The following is a 12875-nucleotide window of genomic DNA, read 5'->3' as shown; positions in this document are numbered from 1 at the left end:
AGCAAATTAACACATTTCTAGTGGCAAATGTGTTCAATTATAGCCATGGTATAAAAGGGATAATCAACTCGGGCCTCTATGTGTTCTCTAGAAATTAATGCAACTCTGTGTGTCGTGGAACACACCTTCCACGTTGTTCATTATTTTCAATAGAATGCATAGTTCCTCGTTTATTATCTTTTAAATAATGAGTTGGAATATCAGGTTAGCATCTTAAATCATGCTGCACTTTTTTGCCTTCAAGTTGACTATTTAAAAAAAACGGAATCTATGGCATTATTTAGGATTTGTTAAGACAGAAGCTTATGCTATACTAAATGTTCAACAGTGCAGAAAGTGTAGTTTCACATAAAAACAAATCTAAATAGCATGCATTAGACAGGATTCAACCTCTTACCCTAACAACCCTGAATGTGCCATAGTTTCCTACTCTACCTGTTAAACTACCAGTCAAGTGAACCTTTTTGCACAAAATCCTATTGATACTAAACAAAAATATAAATGCAACAGGCAACAATTTCAAAGATTTTACTGAGTTAAAAATCAAATCAAGTTCATATAAAGAAATCAGTCAATTAAAATAAATTAATTTGGCCCTAATCTATGGATTTCACATGACTGGCAATACAGATATGGATATGTTGGTCACTGATATATTTTAAAAAGGTAGGGGAGTGGATCAGAAAACCAGTCAGTATCTCTTGTGACCACCATTTGCCTCATGCAGTGTGACACATCTCCTTCACATAGAGTTGATCAGGTTGTTGATTGTGGAATGTTATCCCACTCCTTGTCAATGGCGGGAACTGGAACACACTGTCGTACATATCGACCCAGAGCATTCCACCCATGCTCAATGGGTGACTGTTGGGTATGCAGGCCATGGAAGAACTGGGACATTTTCAGCTTCCAGGAATTGTGTACAGATCCTTGTGACATGGGGCCGTGCATTATACAGATATGATCTTGTTGCCATCTAATGCACATTCAAATGTCATAAATCAACAGTGCAGAGCTCCCACTGTCCTCTGTTGTGCCTTGATTGTATTACTGTTGATGATATCTGGAAATGTGCATGTACACCCTGGCCCATCTACTGTTGCTAGCCCCAATTCTGACTTGTGCTCTGATATCTGTTTCACTGATTTCTGCTCTCGTAAAAGCCTGGGTTTTCTGCACGTTAACACTAGAAGCATATTACCTGAAATGGATAAATTGAAAGTGTGGGTTCACAGCTCCAATCCAGATGTGTTGGTCATTACTGAGACAGGGTTAATGTAGGAGAATATAACACATTAGATCTGGTCAAAGATAATACAAAGCAAAAACATGCATATATATATATTTTTTTGTACCATCATCTTTGAAATGCAAGAGAAAGGACATCATGTATTATTCCAGCAAAGGCAGAATTTAGATTTTGGCCACTAGATAGCAGAAGTGTATGTGCAAAGGTTTAGACTAATCCAATGAACCATTGCATATCTGTTCAAAATGTTGTATCAAGACTGCCCAAATGTGCCTAATTGGTTTATTAATACATTTTCAAGTTCATAATTGTGCACTCTCCTTAAGGAGCAATTCTCCCTCTGTGGGTCTAACCCCAGGAAGTTCTGGAAAACGGTTAAAGACCTGGAGAATTAACCCTCCTCCTCACATCTGTCCATGTCCCTTAAAGTTGATGATGTGGTTGTTACTGACAAGAAGCACATTTTTTATATTTGTATATTTTATTTATCCGTTATTTTAACAGGTAAATTGACTGAGAACACATTCTCATTTGTAGCAACGACCTGGAGAATAGTTACAGGGGAGAGGAGGGGGATGAATGAGCCAATTGTTAACTGGGGATTATTAAGTGACCGTGATGGTTTGATGGCTAGATTGGGAATTTAGCCAGGACACCGGGGTTAACACCCCTACTCTTACGATAAGTGCCATGGGATCTTTAATGACCTCAGAGAGTCAGGACACCCGTTTTAACGTCCCATCCGAAAGACTGCACCCTACACAGGGCAGTGTCCCCAATCACTGCCCTGGGGCATTAGGATATTTTTTAGACCAGAGGAAAGAGTGCCTCCTACTGGCCCTCCAACACCACTTCCAGCAGCATCTGGTCTCCCATCCAGGGACCGACCAGGACCAACCCTGCTTAGTTTCAGAAGCTAAGCAGGGTATGCAGGGTGGTATGCTGCTGGCAAGCACATGGCTGAGCTCTTTAATCACCACTTCATTAAGTCAGGATTACTATTTGACTCTGCCTTGCCTCCTTGCGCTTCCAACATTTCCTCATTTCCCACCCCTTCTAATGCGACGAGCCCCGATGCCGCTCCCTCTTTTTCCCCTGCCCCGCTACAAAGTTTCTCGCTGCAGGCGTTCACTGAGTCTGAGGTGCTAAAGGAGCTCCTTAAACTTGACCCCCAAAAAACATCTGAATCAGACCCTTTCTTCTTTAATGTTGCTGCCCCTATAATCACCAAGCCTATCGCTGACCTTTTTAACCTGTCTCTCCTCTCTGGGGAGGTTCCCATTGCCGGGAAGGCAGCCATGGTTCGTCCTTTATTTAAAGGGGGAGATCAAGCGGATCCTAACTGTTATAGGTCTTTTTCTATTTTGTCCTGCTTATAAAAAGTGTTGGAAAAACTTGTCAATCAACTGACTGGCTTTCTTGATGTCTATAGTATTCTCTCTGGTATGCAATCTGGTTTCCGCAAAGGTTATGGAAGGTTATAAAAACCCGAACAGCAAGCAATGCAGGTGTAGAAGCACAGTGGCTAGGAAAAATTCCCTAGAAAGGCCAGAACCCTGGAAGAAACCTAGAGAGGAACCAGGTTATGAGGGGTGGCCAGTCCTCTTCTGGCTGTGTTGGGTTGAGATTATAACAGAACATGGCCAAGATGTTCAAATGTTCATAGATGACCAGCAGGGTCAAATAATAATAATCATAGTGGTTGTTGAGGGTGCAACAGGTCAGCACCTCAGGAGTAAATGTCAGTTGGCTTTTCATATCATTCTGAGTATCTCTATCACTCCTGCCTCTAGAGAGTTGAAAACAGCAGGTCTGGAACAGGTAGCACGTCCGGTGAACAGGTCAGGGTTCCATAGCCGCAGGCAGTATTGATGTCTCTGAGGGTTATTTGGCCTGGTTTGCTAACAACCCCTCTCAAAGAGTGCAGTGTATAAAGTCAGAACATCTGCTGTCTCAGCCACTGCCTGTCACCAAAGGTGTAACCCAAGGCTCGATCCTAGGCCCCACGCTCTTCTCAATTTACATCAATAACATAGCTCAGGTAGTAGGAAGCTCTCTAATCCATTTATATGCAGATGATACAATCTTATACTCAGCTGGGCCCTCCCCGGATATTGTGTTAAACACTCTACAACAAAGCTTTTTCAGTATCCAACAAGCTTTCTCTACCCTTAACCTTATTCTGAACACCTCCAAAACAAAGGTCATGTGGTTTGGTAAGAAGAATGCTCCTCTCCCCACAGGTGTGTCTTGGGAGTATGGCTAGATGGTACACTGTCCTTCTCTCAGCACATATCAAAGCTGCAGACTAAAGTTAAATCTAGACTTGGTTTCCTCTATCGTAATCGCTCCTCTTTCACCCCAGCTGCCAAACTAACCCTGATTCAGAATGCATATACATGATATATACGAATGCATATACATGATTTATGAATGCATATGCATTCGTAAATCAAGACCTTTCTTGAGTTGGGCTCTGGGATGAATGTTAAAATGTTGAGAATGAGAATGTGTTGAGAATGCGAACCTATGGTTGTGTGGGGGAAAAGGGTTGAGTGTGTATGAGTGTGTGCGTGTATGTACGTATCCCACAACTGTTGCGAAGGAGTAAAAGATGTTAGCGACAATTTACGATGATTCACAACAATTGTTTTCTAATATAATAATTGCTTGCAATAATGTCATTTTGGTAATGGCGAGACTGGTGAAGAGGTAAAATCCTTTGCATAAATTGCCTACATTACTACAAATATTAATAGCTAATTATGGAAAATAAGAAACATTATTTTTTAAATATATATATATATTATGGCTATATATAATACAGATTGAGGTGATGGCGATAGAAATGCATTTGGCGGTTGATCTACTTCTGTTCTGTAAATGGCACTGTGTGCTCTTTTTGAAGGATGGATCCCAGTCTCTTCAGGGCTATGGGATACGGAGGGTTGGACATGTTCTGCCTGGAATTGGGATGACAACCCAACTCGGGATGAGGAGGGATTTTAGCGGGTGGAATAGTGGGGACCAATTGGAGGTTTACTTAGTAGCAATGCAAATATCATGGTACAGCTATATAGACACTCAATCATCATGTTACTTTTTAATGGTCTGTAAACATATTTTGATAAATAGAATGGAAAGTTGCGTCTCTTTATGGTAAGTGGTGACATAAGTATAGCCAGTTACTATTGTAATGGCTTAGCAGATAATAAGAAAAGACAATCAGTATTTACCTGGCTAAAAGAGAAGGAATATAACATCTATTGTTTACCGGAAACCCATTAAATCATTTTAGATGAAGTTTTGTGGAAAAAGGATGGGGGGGCGAAATATATTTCTCCCATGGGCAAAAAAATTCAAAAGGGGCAATGGTATTAATTAACAGTAATTTTGATCCAAATCTGCAAATTGTCCAAACAGATCATCAAGGTAGATGGATTATTTTAAATATGTTATTGGACAATAAACAGATATGGCTTATTAACCTATACGGTCCAAATAATGATGATCCAAGCTTCTTTGAAAATATATATAAGAATGTATTAACTCTACAACCAACACTAGACTCTATTATTATGGTGGGAAATTTTAATACGGTCTTAAATACCTCTATGGACCGTAAAGGAAATTACACTACAAACTATCACCCTCAGGCACTTAAGGAAATCGTGAATGTCATGGATATATTGGAATTAGTGGATATATGGTGGCTTAAATACCCTGACCTAGTGAGATATACATGGAGGAGGCTTAATCAAGCTAGTCATTTTGACTACTTTCTTATGCCATTCTCTCTGGAACCAAAAGTTTAAAAAGTGTTGATAGGGGACAGAATGCGATCGGATCATCATATAATTGGCATATATATTACTCTTACAGAATTTCCACATGGGCGAGAATATTGGGAAGTTAATCAAAGCCTACTAGATGATACATTGTTTAGAACTAGGACAGAAGAATTTATAAATTACTTTTTCAGACATAACTTAGTTACAGTAGATCCCCTTATTGTATGGGACACTTTTAAATGTGCCTTTAGAGGCCATGCAATTCAGTACTCATCTATAAAACAAAAGCAATTTGGATCAAAAGAGTCCATATTAACAAAGGAAATTGAAGGACTAACAGTCCAGTTAGATAGCAATAAAAACTGTACCATAGAGGCACAGAATAAGAAGGAGGAAAAATAAAAATAAATGGAGGAACTTTTTCAAGAAAGATCCAGTGTAATATATTATAAAAATAAAGCGAACTGGATGAAATATGGGGAAAAATGGACAAAATAATTTTTCAATCTTCAATATAGAAATGATCCAGTCCATTGAAAAAATTGGAGGCCTCTTACACTTCAGTGTTGTCATGCAAAAATCCTAGCGAAATGCTTGCTGCATAGAATTAAAAAAGTATTGTCAGATATTATTCATCCTAATCAGACAGTTTTTTTTTACATGGATGAATAGATTGGAGATAATATAAGACAAGTACTGGAAACAATAGAATACTATGAAATATCGGGGACACCAGGCCTTGTTTTCATAGCTGATTTTGAAAAGGCTTTTGATAAAGTACGACTGGAGTTTATATATAAATGCCTAGAATATTTCAATTTTGGGGAATATTTTATGAAATGGATTAAAGTTATGTATAGTAACCCTAGGTGTAAAATAGTAAATAATGGCTACATCTCAGTAGGTTTTAAACTATCTAGAGGAGTAAAACAAGGTTGTCCACTATCGGCATTTCTATTTATTATTGACATCGATATGTTAACTGTTAAAATTAGATCCAACGATAATATTAAGGGATTAGAAATGCGTGGCTTAAAAACTAAGGTGTCATTGTACGCTGATGATTCATGTTTTCTTTTAAAACCACAATTATAATCTCTCCACGGCCTCATAGAGGATCTAGATACTTTTGCTATCCTCTCTGGATTAAAAACGTGTACTATATTACCTATTGGATCACAAAAAAATGCACATTTTACATTACCATGTAGTTTACCAATTAAATGGTCTGACAGAGATGTGGACATACTCGGTATACAAATCCCAAAAGAAAGAAATGATCTCACTCCAATAAATTTTGATAGAAAGTTAGCAAAAAATAGATAGATAAGATCTTGCTGCCAAGGAAAGGAAATACCTGTCTATTTGTGGAAAAATCACCCTGATTAACTCTTTAGTCATATCACAGTTTACCTATTTGCTTATGGTTTTGCCTACACCTAGTGACCTAGTGGCTTTTTAAATAAATGAACAAAAAATATTCAATTTTATTTGGAATGGCAAGCCGGACAAAATTAAAAGGGCCTATTTATATAACGAATATGAATTCGGAGAGCAGAAATGATTAAATATTAAAGCATTAGACCTCTCATCAAATACATCAGTCATACAAAAGTTATACTTAAATCCAAACTAGTTCTCTAGTAAATTGGTCGGAATGTCTCATCCTATGTTCAAGAATGGCCTTTTTCCCTTTATTCAGATTACAACTGCTCACTTTCTGTTGTTTGAAAAGGAAATAATCTCCAAAATATAAATCTTTTTTAAACAAGCTTTAAAAAGTTGGTTGCAATTTCAGTTTCATCCACCTGAAAAGACAGAACAAATAATACAACAAATATTGTGGTTAAACTCAAATATACTAATTGATTTAAAAAAAAACGTATTTTACGAAGACATTTTTAAAAAGGGTATCATTTCAGATAAAGAGACAGCTTTGGCAGAGCGGAGAGCCTCTGTGAGACAGAGGAGAGGGATCTCAGTTGAGTGAGCCGCCTTGAAGCTTGACAAGTTAGGGTCAAGCAGATCTTAGGCCTCACTCTCCCCTATCTGAGAAATCTGCCGCCCTCATCCTCCCTCATACAACACCTGTTCTGCCAGTCACATTCTGTTAAAGGTCCCCAAAGCTCACACATCCCTGGTTCACTCGTCTTTTCAGTTCGCTGCAGCTAGCGACTGGAACAAGATGCAACAAACACTTAATCTGGACAGTTTTATCTCAATCTCTTCATTCAAAGACTCAATCATGGACACTCTTACTCACAGTTGTGGTTGCTTTGCATGATTTATTGTTGTCTCTACCTTCTTGCCCTTTGTGCTGTTGTCTGCGCCCAATAATGTGTGTACCCTGTGCTGCTATCATGTTGTGTTGCTACCATGTTGTTGTCTTAGGTCTCTCTTTATGTAGTGTTGTGTTGTCTCTCTTGTCGTGATGTGTGGTTTGTCCTATATTTTTCTTTGATTTATTTTGTATTTTTAATCCCAGCCCTCGTGCCCTCAGGAGGCCTTTTGCCTTTTGGTAGGCCGTCATTGTATATAAGAGTTTGTTCTTAATTAACTGACTTGCCTAGTTAAATAAAGGTTAAAACATTTTTTATACAATTATAATGCCGAAACATGAGGTGATGGCGGCGGATGAATGACACGACAATGGGCCTCAGGATCTCGTCACGGTATGTCTGTGCATTTAAATTACCTTCAATAAAATGCGATTGTGTTTGTTGTCCATAGCTTAAGCCTGCCCATTCCATAACCCCACCGCTACCATGGGGCACAATGTTGACATCAGCAAACCGCTCGCCCACACGACACCATACACGTGGTCTGCAGTTGTGAAGCCAGTTGGACATACGACCAAATTCTTTAAAACAACATTGGAGGCGGCTTAGAAACGAATATTCAATTCTCTGGCAACAGCTCTCTGGCAACTGCACATTTGCAGTTTATTGTCCCCAGCACAAGGTGCACCTGTGTAATGATCATGCTGCTTAATCAGCTTCTTGATGTGCCACAACTGTCAGGTGGAAGGTTAATCTTGGCAAAGGAGAATGCTCACCAACAGGGATGGAAACAAATGTGTGCACATTTTAGAGAATTTAGCTTTTTCTGCGTATGGAAAATTTCAAGGATATTTTATTTCAGCTCATGAAACATGGGACCAACTCTTTACATGTGTTTTATATATTTTTTCAGTGTATATTTCCAAGTATGGTGTCCAGTAGATGTCGGTGTTTTAAAGCAGCTTGGAATCGAAGAAAGCACCAGATCCACAGTGAAATCAGTGGGATCTCGCATTTTGCAACACACGATTTGAAAAACTTGTGATCAAATTAAGCTTTAGACGTCATCGATGATGTACTTCTAATAGTGATAAACGCATCGGCACACTGCTTCAAAGTTAGCTGCTTAGAGATTTTGACATATGCCTCGGAGCTCCAGTACCAAACATAACATCACTATCTGAAATAAGGCCAAACTTTTGGATCATACATTGTATCAGAAAGACAACTATAATAACAGTTGCACAAAAATAACCTGTGAACTATAAGGTTCTATCTGATAAAAGATTATTCAGAGATAACTGGCTTTAAAGTTCCGAACCCTCTATGGTTTGAATGGTGGCAGCAATTTTTTAACATAACAACATGAATTGGATTGTTTGCTAACCACGCCCCCAAATATTATAATGAGCCCCACCTCTACATTATGAAGTAGCTGGGCTTGGTGTTGGCTAGCCTGTGCAGGGCTTGATGTGGGCTAGTCTGTGTTGGGCTGGTGTAGGCTAACCTATGTTGGGCTGGTGTGGGCTTGGTGTGGGTTAGCCCGTATTGGGCTGATGTGGGCTAGCCTGTGCAGGGCTGGTTTAGGCTAGCCCATGTTGGCCTGGTGTGGGCTTGGTGTGGGCTAGCCCGTGTTGGGCTGGTGTGGGCTAGCCCGTATTGGGCTGGTGTAGGCTAGCCCGTGTTGGGCTGCTGTAGGCTTGGTATGGTCTAGTCCGTGCTGGGAGTGGTGTGGGCCAACCCATGTCAGGCTGGTGTCCGCTAGAACGTGTTGTGCTGATGTGGGATTGCTGTGGGCTTTGTGTGGGCTAGCCCCTGCACACAATGGGGTCATGTTTGCTGGGAGGCTATGTTGAGTTTTGCAATAGGTAAATGTAGAGAAAGACCAATGTTGTCATACACACACACACACACACACACACACACACACACACACACACACACACACACACACACACACACACACACACACACACACACACACACACACACACACACACACACACACACACACACACACACACACTGTAAGCCTAATCTGTAAACCTAATCTTCAAACAGAGCCAACCATTTCTCTGCATTATTTTTCATCCTCTGACTAAATCCATTTCAGCTCAATGAATTCATCGAAAGAGCGACTTGGGCTGCAGGGGAATGTTTCATTAATATTCTGAGATAAAAATAGTGCCAGGGGATCCATCATTTGCACGTGGAGTTCATAGTATTATGCCCCTGTTTTCCTACTCTCCTTCCCAAGTCCATAGAGTCTGGGTGGCTCAAAAGTAATGCAAGTGACAGGAAAGGTAGGCTGCTTTCCAACTACTACCACAGACATAGACATCTTTGCTCATCACGTTTCCTTTTAAATTAGAATTCCAATCTCCAATGTTTTAGTTTTCATAGTGAGGAGAAAGTACTTCAAATGACTCACACTGAAAAAGGCTATGCTTTGAAGAGCAATACCTTTTGATATACTGTGCAAGTGCAAGAGATCACTTATAGACATGCTTGAGACCTTGGCCACGAGAAATATTCTTGGCGTGAAGGGCACATCTTTACAGACATTCAGCTTTCTTTACGTGGGGTAAAGCTGTGTCAGTTACATTTAACATTTTTGTCATTCAGTAGAGGCTCTTATTCAGAATTACGTACAATGGGAGGGGGACGTCGGGGGCTCAATGAAAGTTATTGAAGACACTCTTCAAAGAGGTAGGGATTCAGACATTTTAGAAAGATTGGCAGTGACTCTGTTGTCCTGACTTTAGGGGGACACTTGTTCCCCCATTGGGGTGCCAGGACAGAGAAGAGCTTGGACTGAGAGTGCTCAGGTTGGAATGTCATTTTTTTAGCATAGCCTGAAGGTAGGGAGTGGCAGTTCCCTTTGCTGCTTCGTAGGCACACCAGGGTCTTGAAGATGATGCTAACTTCGACTGGAAGCCAGTGTGCGGAGCGGGTGACATGGGAGAACTTAGGAAGGTTGAACAGCAGGTGGGCTGTCGCATTCTGGATAAGTCTCAGTGGTTTGATGGCACAAGCCGGGAGAACAGGATCTGCGCCACTTCCTCTGTGAGCAAAGGTCATACTCTACGGATGTCGTAGAGCATGAACCTGTAGGAGTGAGTCACTGCTTTGATGTTTGCTGAGAATAACAGGGTGTTGTCCAGGGTCATGTCAAGGTTATTTGCACTGTGATAGGGGGATACCGTGGAGTTGCCAACCACGATGGAGAGTTATTGGAGTAGGCAGGGCTTCCCCTCGAGGAAGAGCATCTCAGTTTTGTGAAGGTTGAGCTTGACATGGTGGGCCCACATCCAAGTTGAGATGTCTGCCAGGCAGAAGGGGGGAAGAAGAGTAGTTTAGTGTCATGCGCAGAGCAATGTTAGGAGAGACCATGTGAGGATATGACAAAGCAGAGTGCCTTGGTGTAAAGAGAAAAGAGAAGAGGGCCTGCAGGAGCGAGTCACTGGTTTGATGTTTGCAGAGAATGACAGGGTGTTGTCCAGGGTCACACCAAGGTACTTTGCACTCTGGGAGGGGGATGGAGAGGTCTTGGAGCGGGCAGAGCTTCCCCACGAGGAAGAGCAGCTCAGTTTTGTCCTGGGAGACACCAGTAGTGAGAGCATGTGGTGCAGTCAAATCAAATCAAATTATATTGGTCAGATACACATATTTAGCAGATTATTGCGGGTGTAGTGAAATGCTTGTAGAAGCAACCTGCCAGGTAGGATACAATCCAGGAGTGTGCAGAGCCTGAGACGCCCGACCCTGAGAGGGTGCAGAGGAGGATCTGATGGTTCACAGTGTCGAAGGCAGCGGATAGATCAAGGAGGATGAGAACAGTGGAGTGAGAGTCAGCTTTGGCAGAGAGGAGAGCCTCTGTGAGACAGAGGAGAGCGATCTCAGTTGAGTGAGCCGCCTTGAAGCCTGACAATTTAGGGTCAAGAAGATCATTCTGAGAAAGATAAAGAGATAGTTGGTCAGAGACAACATGCTCAAGTGTTTTGGAAACAAACGAATGATGGTATACCCATCTGTAGTGTTTGATGTCAGAGGGGTCGGGTGAGTTTTGTTTTTTTGAGGAGGGGAGCGACTCTGGCCATCTTGAAGTCAGAGTGGATGCAACCAGTGGTCAGGGATGAGTTGATGAGTGAGGAATGAAAGAAGATCTGGAGAAGGGTAGGAGGGGATGGGTTCAAATTGGCCGGTTGTTGGGCAACCGGACATCACTAGTCACAGCATTTCATCTGGAGGGAGAGTAGAAAGAGGCCAAGGCGTGGCGTAGTTCTGTGTGAGTGGGACCAGTGGACTCAGTAAGCTGATTGAATGAGGAACAGATTACGTCAAACTTTTTTTCAAAGTGGTTGACAAAGCCGTCCGCAGATCGGGATAAAGGAGGGGAGGAGGATTAAGGAAGGAGGAGAAAGTGGAGAAAATAGTTTACCAGGGTTGGAGGCAGAAGCTAGAGTGATAGAAAACGGCTTAAGAAGAGGATGCAGAGGAAGAGAAGGTGGGGGGGGGGGGGGGTGCAAGGATGATAGGTCCTCCGGAAGTTTAGTTCGCTTCCATTTCCGCAGTGAGTTACTCAGCTATAGATATGGTCTATGGACTGTGATCCAACTGGATGTGACAGGTTCTGGGTGACAGGGTCATGACTGGAACAGCGCAATGGGCGGCGTAGATAAATCAATCATAGTTTAGTTCCTAACTGTACCCTTTATCCCACTGGCAAATATTCTCTACATTTACAGTATCTAGGGCACTCCAGTATATCCATATTGTTGATAGGGATGAAAGAATGTTCATCCAATGACATTTGTACATAGGCCTGGGTCTGACATTTCGAGGTCATGTCAGGGTAATTGAGAAACGGAGTGTTGTTTGTGGCAATTTAAAGCATTGAACATCAGTTCTGAATGTGTTGAGTATGCCTAGTTTAGTCTCATTGTTTGTCTCAGAGATTATGACTGGATGTGAGTGGTACCATTGTTATCAAGTGATTTCACTTTGAGCCATTGTATTGCTGTAATGCATGGTTTAGTCAATGTTATTGCAGTGCTCCCAAAGCGTCTGGGCAGACTAAGCCCTCCCGATAGCCTTGGGGACAGATCAGTTTACAGATGAGCGGGGCAGACGTTAGTCACTGCTTTCCTGTAACACGCACACACACACACGCACGCAGGCACGCAGGCACGCACACACACATACACACACACAGACGCACACACACGAATGCACACACATATGCACGGATGCATATACTCATAGGTACAACTTTACATGTCCACATTTACAGTATACTGGCACAGACATCCCCATAAATCCTTCACCACCCCCTACCACAAATATTTACTAACGCACACACAACCTCTAACACACACACACACCTTCATGGCTGCCTGCCACCCATATGGAAACCCTAGAGTGGTTGAGGGTGATGGTGGCGGTCGATAAGGTGGCTGCTGGTGCCTGTGATGCAGTGATGCCAGCACCTGGTTGGAGGCTGGGGCGTCTGCCTCAGAGGAGTCCGAAGAGGGGACGGGGACATGGAGAGACTGC

Source organism: Oncorhynchus nerka, linkage group LG10, assembly GCF_034236695.1.
Source record: "Oncorhynchus nerka isolate Pitt River linkage group LG10, Oner_Uvic_2.0, whole genome shotgun sequence".
Taxonomy (NCBI): Eukaryota; Metazoa; Chordata; class Actinopteri; order Salmoniformes; family Salmonidae; genus Oncorhynchus; species Oncorhynchus nerka.
This window is presented reverse-complemented; position numbering follows the sequence as displayed.